The sequence below is a fragment of the Engraulis encrasicolus genome, chromosome 5, assembly GCF_034702125.1.
Source record: "Engraulis encrasicolus isolate BLACKSEA-1 chromosome 5, IST_EnEncr_1.0, whole genome shotgun sequence".
Classification (NCBI taxonomy): Eukaryota; Metazoa; Chordata; class Actinopteri; order Clupeiformes; family Engraulidae; genus Engraulis; species Engraulis encrasicolus.
The window spans coordinates 28,920,668-28,930,667 of NC_085861.1; positions in this window are offsets into that span (position 1 = coordinate 28,920,668).

Here is a 10,000-nt window from a genome sequence, read left to right on the forward strand (position 1 = left end):
ACACACACACACACACACACACACACACACACACACACACACACACACACACACACACACACACACACACACACACACACACACACACACACACACACACACACACACACACACAGCACACCACTATCAACCAACATGAGCTAGCCTCTGGCACATCACAGTATAGCTAATGAGAGATTGATCACAAGAGGCTAATCTTTAATTGTTTTAGCTATTATACCCGACGGCAGTGAAGAAAGACAAAAACGTCTCTCATTTGTAAGGGGAAGAACACTTATTGAATACCAGTGTAAGAAAACTGAGCTCTCGTGTTATCAGAGAGTACTTATTTTACTCCCATGGGCCGAGCAGAGCAGGCCAATTAAAGATAGCGTTGTCAGCTTCAGCGAGATTTGTCAGTTTAAACTCTGGGGCTATGTCTGAAATATTCACTTATTCACTATAAAGAGCACTTCAGAGGTTGTCATTCGCACTGGTCCCTTTCCTTCGGTGTGCCTACAATTTCAACATCTGTAATGTGTCCTCATTCACCCCCTTTTTTTCCAGAAAGTTCAGAGAGAGGGGAAAGGTGAAGGGGACGGGGAGCGTGGGAAGATGGAAGGAAGGGCAAGAACCTCCAAAGACGAAAGTACTACAACTGAGATCATTTGCCCTTTTTCATTCCCTTCAAAACTCCCAACATTTTCAACATTTGAAATCTGCATATTTATATTGATGTGGGTCCTCATCCCCCCTCTTCCCTTGCTGAAAGGCTATGCTGGCTGGAAACCTATCAAGACTAAACCCGAGAATATCAGACCCAGACATGGATACAGATAAATGATCACGTAGTGCAAGATCACACATTGGCTGATTCTGTGTGTAAAGGAATCTCTGTGAAAAGTGGTGCTTATACTCATCTGGGGGGGGGGGGGGGGGGGGTTAGGTAAGATATAGAAATGGAGCTAGGCAATTGTCTGGTGTGCCTATTGGTAAAACTGGCTAGCACTGCATGGTGTGAGAGCCGGCTGAGAATGACTCTGGAAAAATAGGTCAAGGAGCTAGGCAATTGTCTGGTGTGCCTATTGGTAAAACTGGCTGAGAATGACTCTGGAAAAATAGGTCAACTCTGACAGTGCAATAGTTCTGTGCTGCTCTATGTCAACATTTGAATGCCAAGGCCTGCCATTCCTCGGCACACAGACTTAGAGGAAGATAATGGCTCCTGGAACAATCCACATGTCAACACTGCAGATGCCCCGTCCTCTCTCTTTGGATAGAGAAAGAGAGGAATGTTACAGTGTGAAGGACTGGAATGTTTAAACAGAGATGTGAGAAAGGGTATGTGGATAGAGAGGAGAAGTAGAAGGGATGGAGAGAAAACAGAGGAGCGGGAAAATAATGAGGAAAAGGCGGGAAAGGACAAAGGACGCGATAAGAACTGAGAGGATGAACAGAATGAGCAATGACCTGGCATGTGAAGTATGGACAGACAACAGTGGAAGCATAGAAAAGGGAAATAAACTATTGAATAAGGCGGGAGGTAAAGACAAGAGGGTGGAAGTATTGAAAAGGCAAAAACAAGCTGAAAACAAGAGAGCTAAGAGGATACAGTAGAAGTGGATAGAAGAATAACAACAAGAGAATAAGAGAAAAAGGGAAAAAGGACATGGGAGGACAAGAAAAGGCATGAGAGTTCAGGAGACGGAGAAACCAAATTTGAAAACGTAAAAACAAGAGTTAATAGTAAAGGAAGACAGAATAAGAGAGGAGAGGCAATGAGATGGGAGGAAAGGAGAGGGGAGGCTGTGAAGGGAGTAGAGGGAAGAAGAAGGGAGCAGAGAAGAGAAGAAAGGAAGGGAGGAAAGGCGAGGAGGAGACTTTGAGTGTGACCTCTAAACTAAGAGTGCCAGTTGGCCTGGGGCCATTAGTCATGTAGAGTCTGGCCACTCCACTCCTGAGAGGGACACAAGTGGAACTATGTCACACCTAGCTCTCCCTCTGCCCCCACTGTTGCTGTGGCGACGACCCCATGACCCTGTTGACATGAAACAACCTTGAGGTATTAAAGCACTACCCAAGATGCATTAAAAATAGCAGAAAGGGGTCAGCTTCTGGTCACTTCTCTCTATTTTTCTTCTCTCTCTCTCTCTCTCTCTCTCTCTCTCTCTCTCTCTCTCTCTCTCTCTCTCTCGTATAAATGAGATTACAAAAATAAGATATAATTCACGGACAGATCCACAGGTTTTATTACAAGAATTCAAAGTTAGAATTGCCCTTTAGCTCGTGCACCAAACTTCAGACATTATGAGTTTGCTTAATGTCTTTTTTTTTCTTTTGATTTTCTTCTCAAAAAATAATTATTATTTCTTCCTTTTGAGGTTTTATCAAAGCACAAACCATTCCTCTTCCCTCTCCCCCACCTGTTATGTCACACAATGACCACATTTATGTATTTTACGTGCCAGATTTATGCCTTGACCTCATAAACCAAACCCAGAGCAAGCTTCTTGGCTAGCCTCGAAAGGTCAGCCTGCATAGACCAGTGCATGATTAAAATGCCACACAGACAGTATTTCATAAGATGTGGCTGCCAAGTAAAATACCGCAATCTTGTCATGCCTGTGTTTTATCGAGCCGCGCAATACAACGTGCTGAGATAAGACGGGCTTGAGCTTCTCCCATCTGCCGCATACCACTTCTTCTTCTTTTTCTTCTTCTCCTCTCTACTCAGAAAGGTCAATGTCAAATAGGATCAGAGATCATTGGATTTGGCTGTGTCAGATTGTTGGTCAATGCTCAAAACTGTTGCAGCCTTTGTTGCCAATTCAAAAATGTCCTCGTTTGACTGGAGCATTACAGCTTTGCCAAAGGCTTTTGCAAAAGCAGCTCTGCAGTGCATGATGACATGGAGAAATAAAATGCACTCTTTCCCAGGCCATTCACTTTTATCCTACACTACAACAAAGTACTATGCTTAGTTCAATGGGTTTATAGAGACTGCATGGAACCCAATGGTTAGACTTCATTCTTGGTGTGCACTGAATAGATATTCGATGTTGGTGACTAAGTGAAGGGCATTTAAGGTTGTTATTTCTCTTAGGACTAATGCCTTCTTGGTCAAAAGCATGAGTGAGTTGATTATTTTGGGAGCAGAGAGAATGCTATGACTTCTTGTCTTACTGATGCTGGGATTGCCTGAAAGCCACATGAAATAAATGGTGTTGCAATCTGTGCAAAACCAACCGAAGACACGAACTACTTCTTTATTTGCTCTACAACAGCCATGTCTGGATTGCGGGCACACTGTGCACTGACTGTATCATTGCCTGGAGCGCGAGCCTCATCTGCTCAAAGTGCTCAAATGTTACTTTGTACGTTGCTGGCATTTTGTCTGAAATGAGCAAGCTATAATCTCCAGTTGGATCTGTGGTTGTTAGCACAGGTGTTGGTCCATTTCACCCCGCGCTCGACGGCTAGTTCCCCTTTCGCCTGCCAGTGCATAGGGTGAGAATTTTAGCGATGCTTCTTTCGGCGGGAGACCACATTATTAACCTCTCTGAGTCACCAAGCACCACACCAGCGGAGGACAGAGCTAAACGGCAAGCAGCAGAAAATACAGAAGAGAAATCAGACTGATCAAAGATAGAGATGATAGAGAGAGATAGAGAGAAGGAGAGACAGACAGACAAACAGTCTTTTATCAGATCATGCACAGAAAAACACAAGTAAAATACACACACACACACACATGCACACACGCACGTACACAAATGTACACACGCGCGCGCACACACACACACACACACACACACACACACACACACACACACACACACACACACACACACACACACACACACACACACACACACACACACACACACACACAAACACTCACACACACACACTTGAGAGTGTTTCCCATAGGTAATAACAAGAATCTCACTGTCCCTTCAGTCACACATTAGCGGTGAGAGACAGAGTAAGGTGTGATAAAGTCGAGCACATGAGAAGGTGTGTACGTGTGTGTGTGTGTGGGTGTGTGTGTACGCACGGGCACGCGCGCGTCTGTCTGGAGTTTGATGAAGTCGGGCACATGAGTAGGGTGACCGTGTATGTGTGTGAGACTGAAAATATGTGTAACGTCACAGCAGAGGAGTAATGTCCCAATATGGTTGCAAGTCAGGGATGGCCACAGGTGTGTGCAGGAGAGACACATTAACCCTATTAACCCTATTTAACATGTTTTGTATAGAAGGTCGACCCAGACCTTCAGAAAAAAAAAATGATTAAAAAGGAAAAGGGGGCAAGGAGAAGTCACTTTTTGATTAATGTTTCTCACAGAAAATGAGCCAAGGCCAGTAAGTCTTGATGTGAATGAATAATAATTAATGCTATTATTCTGCTGATAGCAGTATTCTACTGAATAGTCATCCCACACACACGGACAAATTCAAATTACAAGAGTTAGGACAAAATATTCGAAGTGAGAAATATTCTGAAGCAATAAAAGAATGAGAATACAGTATAACGACAGCCAGACGGGAACCATGCACCTTCCGGTGAGCAAAACAATAACACGGTTAATATTTGATAGCGCAGTGGCTACAGTCTGAGCTGCCTATAGCAAACATTGACAACGAATTTATAGGCCAGATACAGAGAGAGTAGGCAATACTATATCAGACATGGCTGTGCACTTCTGCGCCGTTAGCAAGCACCTGTCTGTTCCATGGGGTCAGACTGTCTTGCTTTCTGTTTTTTCTGTTTCCAGCTATGGAGCTAGTTTGCTTGGCGGGGTCAGACTAGCTTGTTTATTGCTTCTAGCTAGCACTAGCCTCTTGGATATACCTCTTTTTTATAGCTACCACTTGCCTGTTGGGTCAGACAATTCTTGCTATCTGCTCCTGGCAACAGAGTTAGTTTGTTCAGCAGGGTCAGACTGGTTCTTTTTTAAGCTTCTGGCTAATACTAACCCCGACCATGGGGGTCAGACGTCCCCCCTATCCTGTTTTTCGCTCGTGGGTAATGGTAGTCTGGCCCAGGAGGGGTCAGCACTCTCGAATCCACAACCATCAGCAGCTCCCCCGATGTGAAATATTTGATGTGGTGAGGTAAAGCCAGAGTTAGCCGTCAGACCGTCAACTATATTCTTTATTTGCATAGTGATGAATAGCATTCATTTTGTGTGCTTGAAAATCCTATGTGCAATGTATCTGGCCTTTCACTTTTGATCTTTACATAGATGAGAAAATATTGACAATGGGGTGTTTTTTTTACTGTAGGTCTATGTGTTTCAGACATGGGGACTGTTTGTGTGAGCATGTAAAATATGGACACAGAAGCAAGAGCTGTTGAGTGGAAAATGTACAATGAAAATGGATAAGAGCAGAGCTGTGTGATAGATAGGCCTTCTTTGGCGGAGAGATTAAACCCTTACAGCAGATTCATATTTTCATAGATTCATTTTCATATTCAGATTCATATTTTCATAGTTTTCATAATTTGTTCTACAACGTAATCTTTCACCAAACACTTGTGAAATCATGAAGGTCAAGTTGTTCTCTGCTGATATGACTCGTGGTGAAGGCACCTTGAAATATTAAGAATTGGGTGAGAAGATGGTATTTTGAAAATAAAAAAAACCACTTTTGCTTGATGCTCTGACGTGCTGTTTGAGGTCATTTCATGCCTGATGCTGTACAAACTAGAAGACTTTAAAGAGTTTAACATTTGTAGGCCAACTTATTATTCATTTTCAAACAACTCTGTTGTTTTCCCAAATAGACACAATATGATGATAAATGGAAGGCCTGACTGCACTATTTCTTTCTTTCTTGAAGATATTCAAACTTTACCTACTCCAACGTTAAACTGAAAAATCACACAAAATGAGGCAACAGATTGGTCTAGATTCTTTTTAATGTTCTTCCACAGGTAAACATCTCCTTTTTTATTAACTTGGAAAAGTCATTTATTCAACACTAATAGCATCAAGGTTATGAGTTTTTAACCATAAATATGTGTACCAAAGAACAATGTGTGGCTGTAGTGAAAAGAAACAGGTGGGATGGGAAAACATCAGCATCTGTGGCGAGAGTAGACTACGTAGGCCTACTTAGGGCTGCTCGATTATGAGAAAAATCAATATCACGATTATTTCTGCAAATATTGATGTCACGATAATTTAAAAAAATCATAATCTTCCCTCCCTTCAGCAGTGGTAGTGGAAGGCTATAGAGAAGCACACCGTGGTGTTCTGCATGAGTGTTGGGTAGCAAGTCTGCTCTGCACTCGCAATGGCTCAAGTGGAGGGGAATGTATGGTGGTTTGCATAACCTACCTTTTGGCAGTATAGACAATATTATAAAAACATTGTTTCCAGTCGATATTATGAAATTTGATATTGTCTGACAGTAATATTGATATCACGATATAAATTCGATATATTGCACAGCCCTAGGGCTACTGTACATCTCGCTGAGGGCCCGGGAGGTGTATGACCGTGGCAGCTGCTTTAGCGCTTGCCACTGTGATTTAGCGCGCTGAGCCCCATATCGCTATCCTTACCTCGATCTAGATAAGAGCAGCAGGATGACTAAGAGAGAACATTAACAAGCGACCTATAAGAGGAGGGCATGTGTGTGTGTGTGTGTGTGTGTGTGTGTGTGTGTGTGTGTGTGTGTGTGTGTGTGTGTGTGTGTGTGTGTGTGTGTGTGTGTGTGTGTGTGTGTGTGTGTGTGTGTGTGTGTATGTGTGTGTGTGTGTGTGTGTGTGTGCGTGCATGTGTGTGTGTGTGTGTGACCCACATCAGGAGGGCATGCATTCCAGTGCTGAAAACATTATGAGTGGGCCAGTGATATCGCCACGGTGATAAGACAACAGAGCCCTGCTGACTTGAGTTCTGATCAGTTGGATGCTATCAGTTTAAATCTCCAGAGAGTCACGTCAACGTATGCTAGGCCCAGTATGGCGTGCAAGACTACATATGGCTAATCAGTCTTTAAATCACATTATTGCTCTTTTACGGCCACTTGCTTTATTAAAGATGAGTATAGAGATTCTTTATTGATCTGGAAAAAAAGCGACATAAGCGATTATGTACAGACATTGTACAGACAAAAACGTTGTTTTTATTACCTAGTTTGATTGTGTGTATTGTGTGAGTGTCACGCAATACAGAGTGGGGGGATTTGAAGTTCACTATGCCTTCTTCTTGTGCGTACAGCTCAGAACATATGCGGCTGTGACTTACCCTCCATACTGGAGCTATTTGAGGGAAGAAGCATCAGGAAGGCTAAAAAAATCTTGGCTGATCCTAGTCACCCCAACCATGAACTGTTTACTATGTTACCATCTGGGAAACGGTACAGAAGCCTGAAATCTCATACTACCAGACTCCAAAGTAGTTTCTTCCACCAAGCAGTTAGATTACTGAATTCATGCTGAAGACAACAAGGCACTTTCTTTGCACTTTTTTCCACCCCCCCCCTCTTTTTAACTTTTATTTTGTAATCTTTTTGAGGACACAAAAACACATCAATTTTTACTCTTTATAGGCTTCAAACCTATAATAAGACGTAATAAACTAATCTTGAATCTTGAATCTTGAATCTTCTGTATGCAGTCTCACTGATTGCACTGATCTACTCTGGAGGCAGTAGCTTAATAATGGGCACCTTTCCGCCAGTGGAATACCGTATTAGAGATTGAATAGACTAATAGTCCCATAGTACTACACAACTGGGACATCACACAGAGGTCAGTAACGCACCAACTTGGTCATCTCCATTATACGTAATAACAGCAAAGGCATAACACCAGTAGCCAGGCTGTGCCCTCCTAGTGATGCAACACCTTCGGCGGCGTCTATGATAATCAGGCAATAACACCAGCCATGTCTTTAAGACCCTTGTAGTTGACCCTTGTAATTATGTATGCATATTTACTCCCAAAATAAACTTTGGGTCTTCCTCAACATTTTTGTAATTTACAGTTAGGCTCTATCTGTTACCACTGTCCAGCCACAGCCTGTTGAATATGTGATGCCCAAATCGAGCATTTTCACCAAAATAACATTGGCATTAAAAGGGTTAACACATTAAGATTGCTGTAAAAGACTCTACCAGTCACTGCATTTGCTACAGCATGGATCCACTGTAGTGAATAGAAGTGCATTGATCTCCGTTTGGGGGACATCCTGGCTATTGTAAAAACTGATGTCAGGGGCTTTCTGCCTCATCAGTTTAGGGAAGCTTTACCCTCACAAAGGGACCACCTCATCTGCTTATCCCACCCGCTGCGCACAGGCACTCTCCGCCCCTTTGCTGCTTGACTCCACACATAGGCTAAGCGTTTGTGAACACACAGACACACACACCCAAAGGCGCGCACGCATATATGCGCACACGCACACACATATGCACGCAAGTATGCACGCAAGTATGAACACACGTATGCACGCACGCAAGCACACACACAAACACACACACACACACACAGACACGCAAACACACGCACACGCATACGCACAGACACACACATACACACACGCACACGCACACACATGCTCACTATCAGCTGACTGTGAAGATATCTGGGCTGAGGCGGCTGTATGGGGATTAACGCACTAAGCCACGTTAGAGGCCTCTACGTGTAAACAGAAAGTGTGTATGTGTGAGTGTGCATGTGTGAGTGTGAGTGTGTGTGTGTGTGTGTGTGTGTGTGTGTGGGGGGGGGTGCGTGTGTGTTTATGCGTTCACATAACAGTGTGAAGAGAAGACAGAGAGTGAGTGAGAGAGAGAGAGAGAGAGAGAGAGAGAGAGAGAGAGAGAGAGAGAGAGAGAGAGAGAGAGAGAGAGAGAGAGAGAGAGAGAGAGATAGTTTGTGTGTGTGTGTGTGTGTGTGTGTGCATGCACATGTTCACACAAAGGTGTGAAGAAAGGTGTGTGTGTGTGAGTGTGCGTGAGTGTGCGTGCGTGCGTGCATGCGTGCGTGTGTGTGAACCTGTGGCTCTGTCTATATATTCGGCAACCTTTTTTTTTTTCATGAAAAAAAGTCATGATGATGTGATGACAGAAGAGCAGCTTGCTTGTTGCTTTCCATGTTCCTCCATCGTCTGAGGCTGTTTGGTGCGTAGTTTGGACTGTGTATGCAACATCTAACCTGCCCTCTCTTAAATACACACGCACGCATGCACACACACACATGCACACACACCTTTGGTCTTTGTCTGTTTTGAGCCTACCATTCCTGATTCTGACATAAAATCAATGGAGATAGGCAGGAATTTCTCCTGTGGGGTTGGAGAGGTGGGAGCGGATGTTGAGCTGGGTGTCCTGTCCTGTCACCAAAGTTGGGATTGGAAAGGCTACTTTATTTGTCTGCTGTGTTTTTGTGCTCTACATATGGTGTATACATAAATCCCTGCAACAGGCAAATGTTAACATGTATCCTCAAAACCCCAAAGGGTGCTTTGTATGTGCATGCTTATGTTGCAGAGCTTATTTGCAAAAGCTGTTTCCTGCATGAACACACATGCAGTTGGAGAGAGAGAGAGAGAGAGAGAGAGAGAGAGAGAGAGAGAGAGAGAGAGAGAGAGATCTCTTCAGCCCCTATCTTTTTCTTAAATTCTCTGCCGGTATTCAATAGAGAGAGAGAGGCTCTCTGACTGAGTATGAAATTGCATAGCAGCATCAAGAGTAGAGGAGAGGGGATTTCGAGCTACGGGGATATCTTAAAATGGAGGCATGCACAGAATTCAGAGCCAGGGAGAGAGTACAGAAATTGGGAGAAAAACAGAGGAAATCAGTAAAGACCCTTTCAAGCCTTAAAGCCGGGCTCAAACTACGCGACTATTAGCCCGATTTTAGGATGGAAAACCCCTCCTTAAATAATCGGTAGAACACTGTTTGATATTTTCAAGTCGAAATAGAAACTCGGCATTGTCTCTGTGTTTAAGATAGGTGATAAGATTGACAGTCGTGATTCTCTCTGTGTGTGGAGCAAAAAAATCTGA